The sequence below is a fragment of the Sceloporus undulatus genome, chromosome 1, assembly GCF_019175285.1.
Source record: "Sceloporus undulatus isolate JIND9_A2432 ecotype Alabama chromosome 1, SceUnd_v1.1, whole genome shotgun sequence".
In the NCBI taxonomy this organism is placed as follows: Eukaryota; Metazoa; Chordata; class Lepidosauria; order Squamata; family Phrynosomatidae; genus Sceloporus; species Sceloporus undulatus.
This window is the reverse complement of record NC_056522.1, coordinates 55,767,292-55,787,757: the sequence shown is the minus strand read 5'-3', so window position 1 is coordinate 55,787,757 and position 20,466 is coordinate 55,767,292. Positions and strand designations below refer to the sequence as shown.

Genomic DNA, 20,466 nt, shown 5'->3' with positions numbered 1-20,466 from the left:
GAAACAGAACAGACATCGACAGGTAAGGGGAAAGCACTGACGGTCTTAGTCAGGTAAATTATAACTGATCGTTGTGCTGTCTCTGCCTGTTTTCCTATGGCTGCTCAAGAGAGCTCTGCCTTCTTAGAGGAATTCAGATGTGACAGCAAGTTGTAGCTGGAAATAACATCCAGAAAACATTATCTTGCATCAACTTTCTATATCTCAGGCATAAAAATAATAAAGAAAACCTCATTATAGGGTCGCCATAATTCAGAAACAACTTAAAGGCACACAACAACAGCAGCAGTCTTAAAAAGCAGGCCTCAAGAATCCACATTCTTTAACTACTTTGCACGTCCTCAACACCTTTCCTTAGCTGAGAGGGAGGAAATAAGAAGTGCCTTTTCTATACCAGCAGAGGGAACTCCTGTATAACTAGTTGTAACTCCCATTGCATTTCCTTTCCATCGGGGAGCTTGCAGGCTGCTTCTTTCTTCCAGAGGACCAACCAGAAGCTCCTGGTCAAGAACCTGGGAAGTGAGCCTGAGAAGTCTTTTGGTCCAAGACACTGCAGAAAATAGTGCAATGCTAGGGAATCCTGGGATTTGTAGTTTATGTTACGCCCAACATAACATTTATTGTGGCCCCAGAGCTCTCTGACAGAAAAGGCTAAATGTCTCACAAAACTACAGTTCCATGAATTCCCTAGCATTGAGCCAAGGAAGTTAAAGCAGTCTCAAACTGTATTGTTTCTGCAGTGTGATTTTTGGAGCTCTTCTTGAATCATGGGATGAGTCATTTCTTGGGACTGAAGAGCTCTAGTTCTAAAACTAAAGGCACAGAAGAAAGCAGGCTTGCCTGAAGCTGACTAATGGAAGCCCTTCCAAGAGCCTTGGGTTGGAAAGGGGAAGACATTTTCCTTCAAGGATGGATCACGCTGCGGAGGCAGTCTGCACATGCTTTTGCTCAGAGTCACTATTGTGTGACTTTCAATGTTTATCCCCTCAGTACAGGATGGACGCATGTCCTCCTCACCACAAAATGGAGGACATTCTAGAAAACATGTAGGGATGTGGCCAAAGAAAAACTAACAACACCCCTAGAAATGTAAATTCATGCTTCTTGGTCCTGCTCAAAATGGAGGCCATTTTGGAATTCTTCCCAGACAGAAGGTTGAAATGTACGGTGGAAAAGGAAGACATTTGGTCACTGCACATAGGGAAAAGGAGGACGCCTGGTCATTCTGCTTATAAATATAAATTCATGCTTCTTGAGTTGTGCTCAAAATGGAGAACATTTAGCTTACTTGCTAATTAGCTTACTTGCTGTTCACCGCTATGATCTTTGGAATAGCGGTATATAAATAAAACAAATTATTATTTATTATTATTATTTTGAAATTCCTCCTGAACAGAAGGTTGAAATATAGGACACACCTTGTAAAAGGAAGACCAAATCTAGTCACCCTGCTGCATAGCAATGCAAATCCATGCTTCTTAGTCCTACTCAGAATGGAGGACATTTTTGAAATTCCTCCTGGACAGAAGCAGGGACGTAGCCAGGATTTTGGGAAGGGGGGGTCAAGACTAAGTACTACCATTTTGAGAGGCTAAGAGCCCCCCCCCAGACACAAAAAGAGGGTCAAGTGTTTACCCTCGACACCTCGATGGCACCACTTTAACTTCCGTTATGGCTTCATGCTATGGAATCTTGGGTTCTGTAGTTTTGAGGACCTGTTGAGTCATCTGTCAGGTGCCACAACAAACTACAAATCCCAGCATTTCACAACATGGAGCCAAGGGCAGTTAAAGTGGCATCAAACTGGATTATTTTTTCAGTGCAGATGCAAACTGAGTCCTTCCTCTGAAGGTGTTTACATCAGATAAATTCAGCTCGATAAAGCAAAGTGCAGCTGCTCACACAATGAGCGGCAGCCACTCTGTTCATGCTCAGAGACACTCTGCTCATGCTTTGAGACACTGCATTTCAACTTCTGAACTGAGCTAAGAACCCAGGCTGCATCCACACAACATTTCATTCCCACTTCCAAGAGGGATTTTTAATTCCAAGACATACACACACACACACACACACACACACACACGATTTTTAATTCCAAGACTCATCTATCTATCTATCTATCTATCTATCTATCTATCTATCATAATTTTAAATTCCAAGACATTATACCTTCCTTTCTTTTTATGAAAAACAAACCCCTTTAAGAGAATCCTATTTTGGGAGAAAGGCAGGGTATAAAATCAATCAATAAAAAATTATAGTGCAATAGTCCATCAGTGCATGGCTTGCATTATAAGACTTTATGCCTTTATACATTTAAAAACAATTAAAATCACAGTAGGCTCAGAGTGCTACAGAATCATGGAATCATAGAGTTGGAAGAGACCCCTAGAAGGGCCATCCAGTCCAACCCCATTCTGCCATGCAGGAACTCCCAGTCAAAGCATCCCCAACAAATTATGTAATGGAGGTGTCCATCTACATTGTAGAAAGATATACTATAGATTAGTGCTATGGAAAATCACCACCTTGAGTCCGTATATTGGGAGAAAGGCGGGATATAAGAAAATAACAACAACAACAATATCTGGGTATTGTAGTTTTGTGAGACATTTAGCATTCTTTGTCAGAGAGCCCTGGTGGCACAACATAGTACAAATCCCAGGATTTTCCATAGCATTAAAGTGGTGTCAAATTGGATTATTTCTGCAGTGTGCAGCCTTATTAGACTGCAGTTCCCAGCAGTCTGTGGTGCTGCTGGATGATGGGGCCTGCAGTCTAGCATTGCCTGGAGCAAGACTCCACAGCCCCGATTCATCATCTTAGATTGATTCCATATATTAATTAATTAATCATAAAATCATAGAGTTGGAAGAGACCCCAAGAAGGGCCATCCAGTCCAACCCCATTCTGCCATGCAGGAACTCTCCATCAAAGCACCCCCATTGACATGCTAAAAAGGGGCCAGCTAACTGTATTTTATTCTATTTGTCTTTTAAAAAAGAGAAAAAACAAGGCTGGAAGGAAGCCTCTTGCTTTTTGCATCACAGACCCTCCTCTTTTTTGTTGTTGCAAAAATCCAGAATGAAAACCTGAGTTCATTATCAGAAGAAATGTCCAGAGTAGAGTCTGAGTCTCCTTTCTCTGGCCTTCTGAAACCTGAATTATTCCAAAACCCAAAACTGACCCTGAGAGCATCTGGTCTGACCCCAACTCAAGGACACCTGGGTATCCTGAAGGTTTAGATCAATTATTGAACTATTGAATTATACAAGGAATAGTGGTCTCAGGGGTTTGCTGAAGCTCAGTGTGCAGAAGCACAACATTGTTTTGAAAATATTGTGTATTAAATTACTTTCAGTCTATGTCTGTGAGATGCATATGAAACATACATGGATCCCATGCCCCATTATATCCCATTAGACATACTGTATATAAATATACCAAACTGTGAAAAACTCCAAAATCCAAAATACATCTAGTCCTCAGCATTTTGGGTAAGGGATATTATTATTATTATTATTATTATTATTTTACTATATTGTATATGGATATAACTGCTGAAAGGAAAGTTAAAAGTCACCTTTTCTTTCTTTTATATTTCCCTTTAGAAGCTTCCTTCCTTCCTTTTTCTTTCTTCCTTTCTCCCCTTCCTCTTCCTCCCTTTCTTTTCCTTCTTTTCTTCAGTTCTCCCTCCCTCCCTCTCTATCCCTATCATTCTTCCTTCCTTTTCCCCCTTCCTTCCCTTCTAGAGACTTTTATTCTGGCAAAAGCACAAGGGGGGAGGGGGGAGGAGGCGGAGGAGTGAAAGCCAGACTCCAATGGAAACGAAAGAGAAAGAAATCACAAGGACCCCCTCCCTCCCCCTCCTCTCTCTCTCTCTCTCTCTCTCTGAGCTTGCAACTTTTGTCTTTCCCCTTTTCCCTCTCCGAGTTCTCTGTGGTATTGATGGAGGGGAGGAGGGGGGAGGAAGGAGTTTGAAGGCCCCCAGGGCCTGAAGGGGGGGTCCGGACCCCCAAACCCCTCCCCTACGTCCCTGACAGAAGGCTGAAATGGAAGATGTCTGGTCACCCTGCATGGAAATGTAAATTCATGTTTCTTCATCCAGCTCAAAATGGAGATTTGGGAATTCCTCCTGGACAGAAGGCTGAAATAGAGGGTGTGCCCTGGAAATGGAGGATGATTGGTCACCCTGCCTCAGCACTGGGGAAGGCAGAGACTCAAACTAGTTCACGGGTTTATCTTGCCATTCAGAGAAACCCCTGTTTGTGTTCAGTAGTCAATCTGGGTGTGGCAGCCCTGATCCGACAGAAGTTCTCTTCTAGCATAGCTGAGGCCTGAATCACAGCCCTGAGCTGTGATGCCAGAAAGACACACTTTGCCTCCATCTTTTGATGAGGAGGAGGAGAGGAGAGGGCAGCCAGGCTCTTAAAGGCACAGAGGTTTCTGGCCTGAGCTCCCTTTCACTCTTTGGCTGCATCCAAGTGGAAATAACCTAGTTTGACACCACTTTAACTGCCATTGCTCGATGCTATGGGATTCTGGGAATTAACAGTTTACTGTGGCAAGAGTTTTGCTATCCCTTCACTAGCACTGAAATTCAAATGCCACTCCAATCTGCTTTTCTATAAGCAGTGTGCATATGGGGAGGAGAAGGGTGTAATCTTGTCCAATGCTGCAAGCAGCAAAATATCTTGGGCCAGCCCTGGCAGTCATTTATTAATTTGTTTCAAAGATGTCGTGATGAATGAAAAAGCTGGTACCTGTCGTTTCTCTCCAGTGTTTACATGTTCTGCTTTGGAGTCTTATGGACCTGTCAGTGGTTATAGTTTCTCTGTTAAAAGAAACAAGTGGACTTTGAAACATATAGCTGTTGAGTACAAGTGGCTGGATTCCATGTGGTACATACCAAATCATAGCCAGTGGAGCAAGAAAGAGAACTTGCAACCCAAAGATAAATTGGGGGGAAGGGTGTGTGCCTTTTGACTATGAATAAATTTGCCCTTGTTTGCCTTTTTATTATTATTATTATTATTATTATTCTGCTTAATCACAGGGAATCCAAGCGGATTGACGATGAATAAATTTGCCCTCGGAAAGCCGAAGTCTCCCTCAGTTCCTGTTGCTCTGCCCTCACCTATACCTTTGTCATCTCTATTGTTCCTGTAACCAAGCACAATGCACTGAACTTTTCAGATACAAACAGGAAAATAAATAAGATGGGCGATCCAGCTAAGCTTAAACAAATAGCAAAGGGAGAGTTTCCAGGCTAATCTCACCCAACCACATTCCTCAATGTTTACTTTCCCAGTATGTGTAATTCAGAGCCCCACTCATCTGCATTAGGCATGTTAGCATGGTGAGTACAGGTAAACCAGCATCCCTCCATGCGTATCCAGGATTTCACACCTAACCAGGCACACTCATCTCCCAGTCTTTTTTATAAGCCCATAAAGACATGCATTCAGAACATGTTATGCATAGAGGTTCTGTGGTCAGATAATTTCCAAAACATATACATTGCAAAAGTAGCAAGGATGATTAATAACACAAGAACAATGGGACCAAATAATGTGCTCATCCACTAAAATTGCAATGCCATGCACATTCAGGGCCTTATCACACATGAAACAGGAGCTCCAATTCGAAGCGAGGGGGGAGCAGAGTCACTTCGGATCCAAGGCAATTCATGTGATGTATTATCATACCTGAGGGACGAAATTGTGGTCTCTACTTGGGCAAAGCGGAGTGAGTGTATATTGTATTACCACACCAGAGGGATTAAACTATTCGAATTGGCATCCTTGCGCATGCTCAGTGGGGCTCTGGACACTGTCATCCTTCATTGAGGTGAAGGAGCAGGCAGGGGATGATGGAACAGGTGGCAGGGGGTCACTGGGGGCGAGATCGGGTGAAGGAGCAGGCAGGGGATGATGGGACAGGTGGCAGGGGGTCACTGGGGGCGAGATCGAGGTGAAGGAGCAGGCGGGATGATGGAACAGGTGGCAGGGGGTCACTGGGGGCGAGATCGAGGTGAAGGAGCAGGCAGGATGATGGAACAGGTGGCAGGGGGTCACTGGGAGCGAGATCGGGTGAAGGAGCAGGCAGGGGATGATGGGACAGGTGGCAGAGGGGGCGAGATCGAGGTGAAGGAGCTGGCAGGGGATGATGGGACAGGTCGCAGGGGGTCACTGGGAGCAAGATCGGGGTGATCTTCCACACCAGACCAATTCAAAGTGAAATCGAAGTGAGCTTGGAAACAATTTTTGTGAAATCTCGTTACTGAATTCACAAAAATGAGGAGTCACTCCGAATTGACTGTGGATCTGCCTCGGAACAACCTCCTATATAAAGCAATCATGTCTAATAATATATCACGTTATAATGTGAATACACATGGCTGGACCCTCAGTGTCTCCAGATCTGAGCTGCAAAACCCCTCATGTGATAAGGCCCTCAGTTGGATTCTTGCTGAACTCAGTGAGGCATAATTCTAAGCAAATGTATGCTGAATGGGGCTATATAAGTATACAAGCATACCTAAGTTAACAAAGCCTGTGACAAAGAAGCTTCTTTTCACAAAGGCCCTGTCCAGATGGGACAAAAAGCACATACTGAGTACATGTTAGGGTTGCCTAGGAGCGTCTTTTTCAGATGCTCCCTAACCCTAGTACGTACTCAGTACGTCAAAATGGTGGTGCCTGTTCTACCAGCGACCTATCCCATCATCCCCTGCCTTCTCCTGCATCCCGATCCTGGCCCCAGGGACCCCCAGCAACCTATCCCATCATCCCCTGTCTTCTCCTGCATCCCGATCCTGGCCCCAGGGACCCCCAGCGACCTATCCCATCATCCCCTGTCTTCTCCTGCATCCCAATCCTGGCCCCAGGGACCCCCAGCGACCTATCCCATCGTCTCCTGCCTTCTCCTGCATCCCGATCCTGGCCCCAGTGACCCCCAGTGAGCTATCCCATCGTTCCCTGCCTTCTCCTGCATCCCGATCCTGACCCCAGGGACCCCCAGTGAGCTACCCCATCGTCCCCTGCATTCTCCTGCATCCCGATCCTGGCCCCAGGGACCCCCAGCGACCTATCCCATCGTCCCCTGCCTTCTCCTGCATCCCGATCCTGGCCCCAGGGACCCCCAGCGACCTATCCCATTGTCCCCTGCCTTCTCCTGCATCCCGATCCTGGCCCCAGTGACCCCCAGCGAGCTATCCCATCGTCCCCTGCCTTCTCCTGCATCCCAATCCTGGCCCATGACCCCCTGCCATCCATCCCATCATCCCCCAATTGCTCCTGCATCCCCATCTCACCCTCTCTGCCACCTATCCCATCATCCCATGCTGCTCCTTCATCCTGATGAAGCATGACAGCTAAGGAGGGGGCAGGGAAGGAGGACAGCATCCAGAGCCCCACTGAGCATGTACAATTTGAATCATTGAACCCTCCGGTGTTGTAATACAATGTGCACACACTCTGCTTTGGTTGAATCTATATCACGTGACTTGCTTGGAATAGAACTGACTTCGCTTCCCCCTCAATTTGAAAGGACAATGGAAAGGCAACCAGGTGTGGCAAAACATCGCGTTTTAACCTTAATTCGCATTGCTAGACAGGAGTGACTCTGTTTCTGGTGTGAAAAAACATCACACTTTGCATTGCTAGAACAGGAGTGACTGTGGATCTGAGCTGCAACACACACACGCCCCCCACGTCCTTAGTCTGGTCACCAAAATGGCAATTATAAGAAAAGAAGAGGCCAGTGAAAGAAAAAATCCCTCTGCATTTTGGTAGAGGTCTTCAAGGGGTCTTGAGAAAATGTTTAACTTTACCTATGCATAACCTCATTTTTCCACTTCATGCATGCATACTGTGAATTTTAAATAAAAATTGACTGAAATATGTCCAATTGATCTCTTTTCAGTGATGCAGCAAGCTATTCTTATTAAATGTATCTGAGGAAGTAGACTGTATGAAAGCTCCTGCTGCCAACTTCTTTCTTTCAGTTAGTCCCGAAGGTGCTGCAAGATCTCTCTACATACTTTCCATGTTATTGCTGCCTCTGGTACCAAATATGCTGTTAAAGAAATACGTAGTTCCCAGGAATACATCTTTTTCCCTGTGAGGTACACCTGTATGTGGGAAATAATCTTTGCAGAGATGCATGGAAGCACTTTGGCCCCTTACGCTTATGGCATTCCAGTTGCTCAGCCATCCATCCACCCAGGCCTTACATTCCTCATCAATTGTTCAGATGCACTTCAAGGAGACAGGTATGACAAAAAGGGAAGGAAATAGTGAACAGGGGTGCATCTATTAATTCAAAGGCAGGAAGGCAACAGCTTTCAGATGCTGACCTCCAGATCCCATCAGGCCCAGTCAGCAATGGAGATTTAAAGCGTTGTAATCCAATAATATTGATTGATTTAATACCCTACTTTTCCCAAAGTGAATGACCCAAGGCAGCTTACAACATGAACTAAAACAGGATACAGCAAAAACCAGCCACTGATAACACTACTGAAGAACAATCTGAAAACATTAAGTAACTTGTAACATCAATACTGAACAATGAATTAAAATACTTTTAAAGCTTCTGATAAGTGATAACAAACAGTTTAAAGACTTAGAGCTGGACTTCGCCTCTTGGCAGGAGGCTGGCAGAGAGGGAGGCATCTCTGGCTGCCATTGCACCACAGAAACAATCTGGTTTGACACCCCTTTAACTGCCCTGGCTCAGTGCTATATGCTCCTGGACAGGAGGCTGAAATGGAGACATGTCTTGAGAAAGGAGGATCTCTGGTCACCCTGCCTCTAAATGTAAAGCCATGCTTCTTCAGTCATGCTCCAAATGGAGGACATTTGGGGATTCTTCCAGGACAGAAGGCTGAAGTGTAGGGCGTGCCCTGGAAAAGGAGGACCAAGTCTGATCAAGGTAAATCCATACTTCTTAGTCATGCTAAGCTTGAAATATAGGATGTGTCCTGGAAAAGGAGGGCCTCTGGTGACACTGCCTATAACTGACAATCCATGCTTCTCAGTCATGCTCCGAATGGAGGACATTTGGGGCTTCCTCCTGGACCGAAGCCTGAAATGCAAGTCTGGCCATCCTCCCAAATCCTCCTCCTCCTCCTCCTCGACGACGACGAGGAGGGCGCCGCCATTAGCCCTCCTTCCTCCTCGCTCGCATCCCGAGGGCCGAGCCAAGCCCCACCCTCTCTGGGCCGAGGAGGGCCCAAACTCGGCCCAAACTCTGCGGCTCTGAGGAGGGGGAGGAGGAGGAGCAGGGGAGACAGCAAGGCCCTCCAGCCGCGGGGCCTTCAGAGTCACCGCCTCCCTCCCTCCCTCCCTCCCTCCCTCCTCCTGGAGGCCGCCGCCCTGCTGACTGCTGTAACCCGATGAAGGGCCCAAGGCGCTGAGGGGAATTGCTAATTTGGGCGCCTCCGTCGGCTGCTGCTTCTGCCGCTGCTTCTGCTGAAGGGCCTCGGCGCCCTGCCCCAGCCACTCCCCGCCCTGCCAGCCTCGGCCCAGGTAAGCAGGGGAGTGGGCAGCAAAAGCAGACTCCCCTGGGAAGCAAGGAAGGAAGGGTCCTCCTCCCCATCTCAAAATGGAGGGCCTCCCACAGGCCCAAGGGAAGCCCAGAGCACTCCTCCAGAAGCATGGAAATCCCTGCTCCTCCTTATTAGTCCTGCTCAAAATGGAGGGCGCTTGGGGATCCCTCCTGGATAGAGAGCTGAAATGGAGGACCAAGTCTTCTTTAGTCCTGCTCAAAATGGAGGACCTTTTGGGATTCCTTCTAGGCAGGAAGTGGAGGACGTGTCCTGGAATAGGAGGACCAAGTCTGCTCACCCTCCATAGAAATGTAAATGCACGCTGCTCAAAATGGAGGGCGTTTGGGGATCCCTTTTGGACAGAAGGTGGGGATTGAGGACAGGCTCAGGAAAAGGAGGACCAGGTCTGGTCACTGGTCAGCATCATAGAAATGTGAATGTATGGTCCTTAGACCTGCTCAAAATGGAGGACCTTTTGGGATTCCTCCCGGGCAGAAGGTTGAAACGGAGGACGTCTGGGCAGCCAGGGCTGGGGAGACTGTCTGCCTGGGCTCTCCTTCCCTCTTGGCTGAGGATTTGGGTTTGCATTTCACCCTCAAATTAAGGGGTTTTGTTGTTGTTGGATGCCTTCAATTTGTTTCTGACTTAGGGCGACCCTGAGGCGAAGTTATCATGGAGTTTTCTTGGCAAGATTGGTTGGGGTGATTGCCTTTGCCTTCCCTGAGGCTGAGAGAGTGTGACTTGCCCAAGGTCACCCAGTGGGTTTCATGGCTGAGCAGGAAATCGAACCCAGGTCTCCAGAGTCATAGTCCAACACTCAAAGCCACGCTGGTCCTGATACATAATGTGAGTTTTGAGGGAACGAAGGGACAACAAATCCCATCTGCAATGCTTGTCTGTAGAAAAGGATGCTTTATTATAGGCCTGTGGTTGTGGGAAGCATACTCTGTCTCTCAGGATATATCCACATGGCAGGAATAAAGCAGTTTGGCATCACTTCAACTGCCATGACATTATCTTACAGAACAATGGGATTTGCAGTTTGTTGAGGCACCCGAGCTCTCTTGACAGACCAGGCTACAAACTGCAAATCCCAGGACTCCACAGGATGGAGCTACAACAGTTAAACTGATGTCAGACTGCTTCATTTCTGCAGTGTGGCAGGACTCTGAGTCTGCAGCCTGGCACTGTACCATTTTTCACCTCAGATCTTTATGCCTGCAAATGGATCCCAGTGGGCACCTAATATTGCCTAGCAAGACCCAACCAGGAGTTGTTTTAGGGTCTGGACCGGGTGAGAAAACCTATTTCTTTAGAGTTGCAAATGCTGAAGTTTCCTTTAAAAACTCACAAGGGATACTCACTCTCTGGGGATATACCCTGCCTGCTTTAAGTGATGAGGTTGTGCCATCAGATCCCAGGCTGGAAAGGATGGCCAGCTGTCATAACCGTAAAGGAGGACACGGCACTGCAAAATGTAAGAAGTTTGAGGAAAATGTAGGACATGTCCAAATAAAGGCTAAAAACTCTCATAAGAGTATGAGCTTCTTAGTCATGCTCAGAATGGGGGACATTTTGAAATTCCTCCTTAACCGAAAGTTGAAAAGGAGGACATCTGGTCAGTGTAAGGAGACAGAAGATTGAAGGATTTTTTCCCCTCCCTGCATGAGTCTCCATCTCCTTTTCTCCTTGATGCACATTGGAATAAGACCAGGCAGAAGGCAAGAGGAAAGCAAGCCGAACTGAAAAACTGCAGAGCCCCTGAGAGAAGTAAGCTCTGCAGTCCAGCAATGCATAAGAAACAGGGAACTAGGCATGCCAGTTTTAATGCCGGTGAGGACAGGCTGGTTTATTTTTGCCCCAATATCTTTGACAAGTACTGTAGAATACAAATTATAAATTAGATAAATGATCAGATGTTCAGAACTAGCACTACATGCTGGGATAACTGTTTCAGCCTTTAGAAAAGAGGTATTCTTTACTATTACCTGCTACCCATTCTGTGATGTTCTTGGGTGGGGGCGTCTGTGGTCCAAAATGGACTGCAGAAATAATCCGGTTTGAGACTGCTTTAACTGCCCTGGCATAATACTAGAGAATCCTGGGAATTGTAGTTCTCAGAACTGAGCCAGGGTGGTTAAAGCAGTCTGAAACTGGATTATTTCTGCAGTCTGTTTGGGACCTATGATCTTGAAGTGCTTTAGGAAGACAAGCACTAGTGAGTTTTCTCCAGGACTTTCATTAGGTGCCGTACCCAAAATCACTCATTCCTTACTTCTATGACCTCACAGTGTTTGATTCTGTTAACTCCTCACAGAGAAACCTCAACTTTCTTTGACCAGCTACTAGTTTATAATCTGGCCAGTTTGAGGCACAGTAGTAGCCACTGTTTACTTTTATCATAGGCCTTGTTCTGCTACATAAGCAGTCAAATGCATTTTGGAGATATCACTGGAAAAAAAATCTCACCCAGACTATCTGGCCTTCTAAAATCGGCCATGTTCCATGGCTTAATGACTCATAGTTTCTCTTTGGTTGATAGAGTAGGAAGACTACGCCAAAACTGTTGTGCGGGAGGGACTGCACAAGGCACAGCAGTGTCAGATCTCATTGGGGCTATTGCTCATCCCCACTTTCTATGGAGTTTTTCTGGTCTAAACTAGTTTCTTGCTGTCTGATTCTTTTTTCTTTTTCTGAAGTATTCCTCTAAGTAATGCATTCTGTTGCAAATTCCATCCTGTAGATACTTCTGTTCTGATGCTTTGTGTATCAGTTCTTCAATTGGGATTTGCCATCATGTGTCTGGAGTTTGGGGTGACTGGATGCAATCCATGGGTTGCTGTGGCTTATTGTGGCAATTTGTGGCTTTCCTGTTTCCCAAACCTGTGAGGAAAATGCAAAGGATTTTGCCTGCCCTGGTAGGATGTGGCCAGAAATAACACTTTAATTATATTGCAGTGATTTTCTTTTTCTGCAGAGTAACCCTGGCTTCCTCCTATCTTCTCAGTGTAAATGACAGGCACATTTTCTAGTTGACTGAGTTGTCACTCTTGTCCTCTTCCCCACCTTCAGGTAGTCTTAAAGTGCTGCATGTCTGTTTGTTCATTTAAATATTATTCAGTTTATTTTAAAAAATATAAAAGAGTTGTAAAAATTATTCTGGGGGTTGGCAGGGAAATGGATCGGTTGTGCACAGATGCCATTCAAGCAGTGCTGTGCATCGTCTGCTATTGTTCATACTTGCTGAATTGGATTTTCTTGTGTCTGACCCTGGAGACAAAAAGGATTTAAATAAAATAATGTGAGCATGCTTATAGAGTGGCCCTTGCTTTCAAACCATGTTATATCTGTGTTCATCCATGTACTGTTGAGGTGCCAGCTTCCCTGAAGGATCTAGTTTTAATCACAGTGCAAATCACTAGAAGATCCCATTTCACCATCATTTGTTGTAGAACTACATTGTTTATTGTAACCTAAGTATGTATTCAAAGACATAGCTGTGCTATGTCAAAGGGGTCTTGTAGCACCTTTGAGATTAACTGAACGCAAGAAGCTGGTAGCATGAAATTAGCTGAAAGCAAGAGGCTTGGATCTACTTCCTGAATATTCATTCCTCTGTATTCAGAGATGTAGGTTTCATTAGAAAGTAACTAAAGTAGCTACTATTACATAGCAAATTTTATGAATTGTTTTCAGATTAATTTCAAATTAATAAAAAATGCAATCACTTATATTTATAGCTAACCTTTTCCTCCTTATTGAGATATGTTTCATCTCCCTAAATTTTCAATTTATTGATCTTCTCTGTCTTCATACGCAGAGAGAAACAAGGCAGAAGGGAAAGAAAAAGAAAGCTCATATGTACTACCTGAAAAATGACAGGTCACATTACCCCCCTTATCCATAAATGGCTGTTAATATATACATAGAATGTAGATCAGAGTATAATAGATTTTTTAATAAAAAATTGAAATTGCTTTGAATTTTTAAAATCCAGTTTTTAATTTTTTAAAAATAATTATTTTTATTTGCCGTAGTTGAGAGAGTATTGCTACCATTTTCTCCACTTAGGGAAGTAAAATTAAAATGATGTAATCACTTTGTTTTGGTTGTAGTCTTAGTAATAGTATTTTCTCTCTCAGTGGTATCAGCAAAAAAGTATGCCTGATTTTGTTTGGTTCAAATTTAATTTGCTTTGTTTTTAAAACAAAACTCTATTTTCAAAGAAGCTGTTCTCATGTTTGATGAAGCTGGGTTTTTGAGGATGTGGGCTACATCTAGGGGACAAATACATTATACTTATGGGAATGCAGCTTCACTGTTGCACATCAATCAAAGTATGACCCGTTTGCCACTGTAGAGCTGGAACATGTTTGTAGTCTCCATAAAAAGGAGTACAATCCTAACAGCCGATAGGGTAGATGTTCTAGACTTAGGCCTTGTATACCCTGGCGAGTAAGTATTCAAAACTCTTTGCATAGAGTTTGGATTCTGAATGCAAATTAGTGTATCTGTGCACATTTATTTATTTTGCTACTGGCATGTAGGCAACATACCCATTTGCCTTTCTTTTCCTTTCTTTTTTTATGTGCAGTGTTGAGGCAGAAAGATTAGGTTATTATTATTATTATTATTAAACTTTATTTCTAAAGCGCTGTAATTATACACAGCGCTGTACAAAGTCGGTAAACTTAAAGAGTATATAAAAGCCTGCCCAAGGCGTACACTCTAAGATAGTAACAATTAAAAAGAGGAATAGGTTGACAAATGGAGTGAGGAAACAGAAGCAAAATGAGCCAGCCTTTATGGAGAAATGGGCAATGGGCACAGTGCTGGGCACTGTCAGCATACGACTGCTTTTCTCTGTATCGTTCCAATTTTAGTATATGTGCTGCCAAAGCGAGCACAAAATCTTGGCCTTTCAACTAAGATCAACTGTAGTATCGTTTTTCTCTGTAGTCATGAGGGTCGTCCAGTTTCCCTTTAAAATACTGAATTTTCTGGTGTATAAGACTACTTTTTAACCCAGGAAAATCTTCTCAAAAGTCAGGGGCCGTCTTATACGCCGGGTGTCGAATTATAGGGCAGGTGCTGAAAAGTATGAGCCGGACTGGAGAATCTGCGGTCGCTGTATATGATGGGGGGAGCTCAAAAACGGCCACAGCCACATCCCCACAATATGCGGCAACCGTATGAAAGCAGCAAGGGCGGCGCTGTACAAGTACGGTAGAAGAAAATCCATTCACCAGGATTCGTGGAAAGAAGTGACTTAATGCAGTCCCGATGATGAGGTGAGGGGATGCCTCACCCGGAAGGTGTAAGTGAAGGGCAGAGCAAGCTGCAGGCATCCGGGATGCCCAGGGTATGGAAAAAAGAGCTGTGTTTGCGTTACCGCTCTGACGGTCTTGGAGACAGGGAGAGCTGGGCAGGCAGGGAGAGCTGACCAAGCCAAGCAGGCTTTGTATACAACAAATTTTCCTGCTAAGTACCTGCATGTCATAAGCATTTGAACTTAAATTACCATATTGAAATCAAATCTGGTTTTTTAATTTTTATTTGGTGTGCTTTGGAAGAGAGGTAGTCTTATACGGTGAGTATATCCCAAACTCCATATTTTAACTGGAAAAGTTGGGGGTTGTCTTATATGCCCAGTCATCTTATACACCGGAAAATACGGTACCTCCATTCATGAGCTAGTCCAGGCTTTTATACAGTACGTCTGTGCTTTACGCGGGGGATCCGTTCCGGACTCCCCCAGGTAAAGCAAATTATGTGTTTGCTTGAGCCCCATTTAAATGAATGGGTCTCATGCATGTGGCAGTGCACATGCACCACAGGCACGTGCCCCATTAGTCCCTATGGGACGCGCCGCCCCTTCCTCCCTGCGCGGCTTTCAGCATACGCTGAAAGCCACATAAAGCACGCCCACATATGACGAGGGCACACTGTATGTGTGTCTGTGCCTTCAAGAAGCCTGTCAACTTACAGTAGCCCCATAAATTTCATAGGGTTACAACATGAATTTCCGAGGCTTACAGCAACCCTATGGATTTTATTAGGCAAGGAATATTCAGATGTGATTTTGCCAGCTCTTTTCTCTGAAATATAGCCTACAGCATTTGGTATTCTTTGGCAGTCTTCCATCCAAGTACTAACCAGGGCTCACCCTGCTTAACTTCCAAGATCAAGCAGGTTCTCATGCCTTAGGGTATTCTTAGCTCTAGCTAATCTATATTGTCAATCATGTTATCACTTGCGAGTTACACTGTAAGTCAGGACAAACCCCCTAGAATTTCTTATCCAAATGTCCTATTGCACTTCTAAGGAAAAGCTTTTGTGCCAGCACTCTGTGCAGATCTCATCCATAATGCCCTTTTTGCAAGCAGAGTTGCTTGTTGCACTGTAGCTAGGGTTGCCATAAGGCAGGACCTCCAAACTGGGACAAATGTAGGACAAATGTAGGGCAACATTTTCAAATGTAGGACACTTTTTTTTTAAAAAAAAGGGAGGACACATGAAAAAATTGATACTTTTTAAAAAATGTTAATATAAATGCATGTTTCTTAGGCATGCTCAAAATGGAGGACATTTTGGCATTATTCCTAGACAGAAGGCTGAAATGTACTTCTCTTTCTGGCCAAACACCCCCCCCCGCCCAATTCTACAAGAACACTTCCCACTCCCAAGCAGGCATAGCATTTGCAAGACCACAGGCAGACCCTTGTACCATTGCAAACTACATTTCCCACTTCCAAGCAGGCATAGCATTTGCAAGATCACAGGCAGTCCTTTGTGCCCTTGAAAACTACATTTCTCACTCCCAAGCCTTCTTAGCAATTCCCCCCTTCCTCATTTTCCTTGCCCCCTCCAACCCCCCCAACCCCTCACCCCCTCTTTTTCCCAGGTATGTCTCAACTTAGGAGGGATTTATGGGACAGATCCAAAGCCTTTTTTCTTTTCTAATGGGGGAAAAGCCTTGAGAAGCCCTGGACCCCTGAGAAGAAGAGGAGGGGGGCTTAGAGAGAGGAAGAAAGAGAAAAAGAAGATGAGGAGGGGGAAGAAAGGAAGAAAAAGGAGAGGAGGAAGAGGAGGGGAAGAGGAGGAGAAGAAAAAAAACGGAACAATAATAAGAAGAGAAGAAGGAGAAAGAGAAAGAGGGGAAGAACAAAAAGCAACTTGCCTGCAAAGCCCTCTCCGCTTGGAATTTGGAGCATGTCCAAATAAGGAAGCAGAGGGCTGGCCAATAGAGGCAGGGCAGTGCAGCAGACCCCGCCCCTGCTGGTTTCAGTCCTCCTGCTGCTGCTCCAGGCATGCTTCACAGGCAGCACTCTATAGAAGGCAGGCAGCAGCCCTGGGAACTCAGAGTTGGGCAGCCACCTGGGGGCGGGGTTGGGGGTGGGATGGGACTGGGCACGCCCCCCAGGGGGCGGGAAAGTCCTGCCCACCACCGTGAAATGGCAACCCTAACTGTAGCAGGTGCCTGGTATCTGTGGCACAGGGAAGGAGCTTCCCACATACAGCAGATTAAGGACTGAAGGTTCTGACATTCCACCCATATTTAATCAGAGGAGCAGGAATGAGAACGGGGCAAGATAAATTCTTTTAGTTGGGATGATTTTTTTTTCTGAGCAATCCCTGTGTATTCAGTACTCAGGGAGCTGCTTTCTGACATGGCTGAAATACCTGCAAATCCATGGCTTAAAGCTGTCTGTTTTTCTGTCTTAGCATTATATGCAATGATTTGGTTTCTTTCTTGGGATAAACAAGTATGATAGGATGGAGACAGTTTGAGCATCTAATTGAGCCATTCCATGAGTAGAGTATTGCTGCTCTGTCATGTCATCACCCTGTCTGTGCTACATGTGCAACAAAATTATGCCCTTTAAATTTCAGGTTATTTCAGGTGTTGTACCTGCAATCACTAAAAATAAATGGAAAATAAAAGTGATAAAAAAAATTATTTTCCAGTATTATGTGACTAGATGCTTGACAAGATCCTAAAGGGCAAAAATATAACTCTGAACAGTAAAGTTAGGATCATCCAAGTCGTAGTATTCCCAGTCACCATGTACGGACGTGAGAACTGCACAATGAAGAAAGCCAATAGAAAGAAAATCAACTAATTTGAGATGTGATGCTGGAGAGGAGTGCTGAGGATACCATGGACAGCCAAGGAGACAAATAAATGGGTTCTAGAACAGATCAAGCCCAAACTCTCCTTGGAAGCAAAGGTCCAAAACACACTGCAAAAATAGTCCAATTTGAAACCAATTTAACTGCCCCTGACTCAATGCTAGGGAATTCTGGGAACTGTAATTTTGTGAGTCATTTAGCCTTCTCTCAATCTAACTTATTAGACTTGTGCATGAGTATATACAGTATATCATGAGAAGGCGTGGATCATTTGGAAAAGACAGTGAAAGGTAGAGGGCAAGAGAAAGAAAGGAAGACCATATGCCAGATGGATGGATTCAAATCAGGAAGGCCAAGACCCTGAGCCTGCAGGACCTGAGCAGAGAGGTTGTGGATAGGCAGTCTTAGCAATGTCTCATCCATGGTGTTGCCTTGAACTGAGGTCAACTCAGGAACAGTTAACAACAAGTGCTGGAGGCGGATGATTCCACATAAGGAAGAAAGCTGTATCAAATCCTAACTTGCCAGCTTTCAATGGGCAAGTAGTGTTTGACTGTAACTATGGGTGGACAACTATGGTCCTCCAGATGTTTTTGAAAAACTTTCTTGTGATGGTACAAATTGATGTTTGCAAATGAGAAGTTTTATATTTTTGGAGGAAGGAAGACCCCCATGGACTTGAACTCATAATTCTGCAACCCAGCTCAGCAGTATGCACAGATCCCAGTCCTAGTAATTACTCGTTTTAGTTTGGCATGGCAGAGGCATTTTTAAAGAAATGAATAATGGATTACTTCATCCTGATGACAGTGTTGCAGAGGAATAGTGCCTTTGGGGAGGAAACTGCACAGAACTTTCTTCACCATTTTAGTTTGCATTTAAAGTGGCAGGAAATGGTTGGAGCAGGAAATATTTCTGCAAAATCAAATGATTGTACCAGCTGCAAAGGCCCCAAAATATGCTGAAAGGGGAAGATTGCAGGGGAAGGGCATCCTTTCTATTCAAATATGTTTAGCAGCTGAGTAAACACTGAATCCTCTGGATGTGTGTGATGGGGTGGCACTTTGGGGAGGGATACAGTGTGTGACAGGGAGTTGAAGGAGAAAACAACCTGGACAGAGATTGTGAATTATATGATCTGAAAGCCTATCTGCATAACAGGAGAAAGAAAACAGCATGACTCTTGTGGCTATCACCTACATACTAGTGACCCTAGAACTCTGGAGTTGGCATGAGCTTCTTGTGTCACTTTTGCGGTGGGGGGGGTGTAGTTCCCTCCAGTCCCCCATTTAATGACTAGTGGCTGTGCTGGCTGAAGGATTCTAAAAGCTATAGTCCAGAAGTATTTTTTCCAAGCTCTTAGGTATTGTTGGATTACAATGAATCATAGACACACCTTTTGTTGGTGGACCGCTTGTATAGCAATAATAACTGTTTTACTGGATGAAGTTAACAATCCTGAGGATATGTTATCTTTGTAATTACCTGTACTAATAGCAACAGGTTGCTGGTACGGTGCCAGTGTTAGCAATTAATTGCAGCAATATAATTGGGAGTTGGCTGCATGGACAACCAGTTTCTTTTAGCATTTCATTATTAGAAACCTGGAAAAAATTAAAATTTACAAAGTTGGGTGTGGCGAAACCACAATCTTACCAAATGAACCCCTGACATGCAGAGCAGGTACTCTATCACGTATTCACTGGTGGAACAGCGACATCACCGAATGTTCTGCCAGTGAGTCTGGGTAGTCCCAAACATCTATCTCTTATGGCAACTGCATTTCAGGCAGTTCACCCAGTGCAGCGGGGCTTGTGCCAGGTCTGATAGACTATCAGCCTCTGTAACTCAAATAAATAATAGTTTTGAGTATTATAGTATATCTCTGCATATGTCTTTCATATGCCTTCCCCAAGCATCCTAGAAGGTTAACATAAAGGAATGTCTAATATTTCTGAAGTGTGACTAAAAAGCATCTGAGCCTTTGAGTTTTCTGCCTGCACAGCCCTCTTAATATAGAACTCTTTCACCCTTTCTCTCTGTTCCCAAGATACAGGAATATTAAGTTGCAAAAAGCATGACTGTTAGGTGAAGTGCATGCTTTAGGAATTACTGTATATACTTTTCAATACTTGTACCCACTGAAAGATGTACCCGGTAGGTAAAAACCAAACAATAATTATTCCTGTAACAGATACTTGCATATCCATGCAAAGGGGAACTGTGAAGGAGGCACTAGGTGGACTTGGCTTCAGAGAAAGAAGCCTGTGGGGGATCAGAAAGGTATCAGAGGGTATTTGGACAGGGTTGACAGTTGGATGAGTCAATGGTACTGGTGACCCAAAGGGCAAGATCTGACATTACTCAGGTTGAATATCATTATATGGTTGGAATTAAGTACTAGAATTTGTTTATTGTTTACTATTCTATGGTATTTAACAAACCACATTCATTCTCTTGATATTTTGCTAAGTCTGACTCAAGACTGTCTTCGTTCATCCTGACTCAAGGGGTGATCATGCTTACCAACGCAACAAACAGCTAACACATAAACCTGTTCACGCTGATATCACCTGGGTGCTCAGAAACCCAACCTAGGAAAGCGAATAGTTGGGGGAACAAGGACAGAATGAGTTGTAAGATTCCTAGGGGCTGGAGTGTTAGGTCCAGCCTGGGTAAAAAGATCTGTTACAGAAACCAAGTTTGTTTATATGCAAATTCAGAATATTGAATTTGCATATATGTATTATGTATGTATTTTGTTGTATTACAGGCAT

At 44.5% G+C, this 20,466-nt stretch overlaps 1 protein-coding gene across 1 annotated transcript in view; it reads left to right on the top strand.

Moving 5' to 3' along the window:
- The first annotated feature begins 9,355 nt into the window (after positions 1 to 9,355).
- Positions 9,356 to 20,466, top strand: part of CAPN11 (calpain 11) — a 56,027-nt gene continuing 44,916 nt past the window's right edge. The window contains 1 exon segment of the mRNA XM_042475068.1: positions 9,356 to 9,536. The gene's annotated coding sequence lies outside the window, so the exon portion shown is untranslated.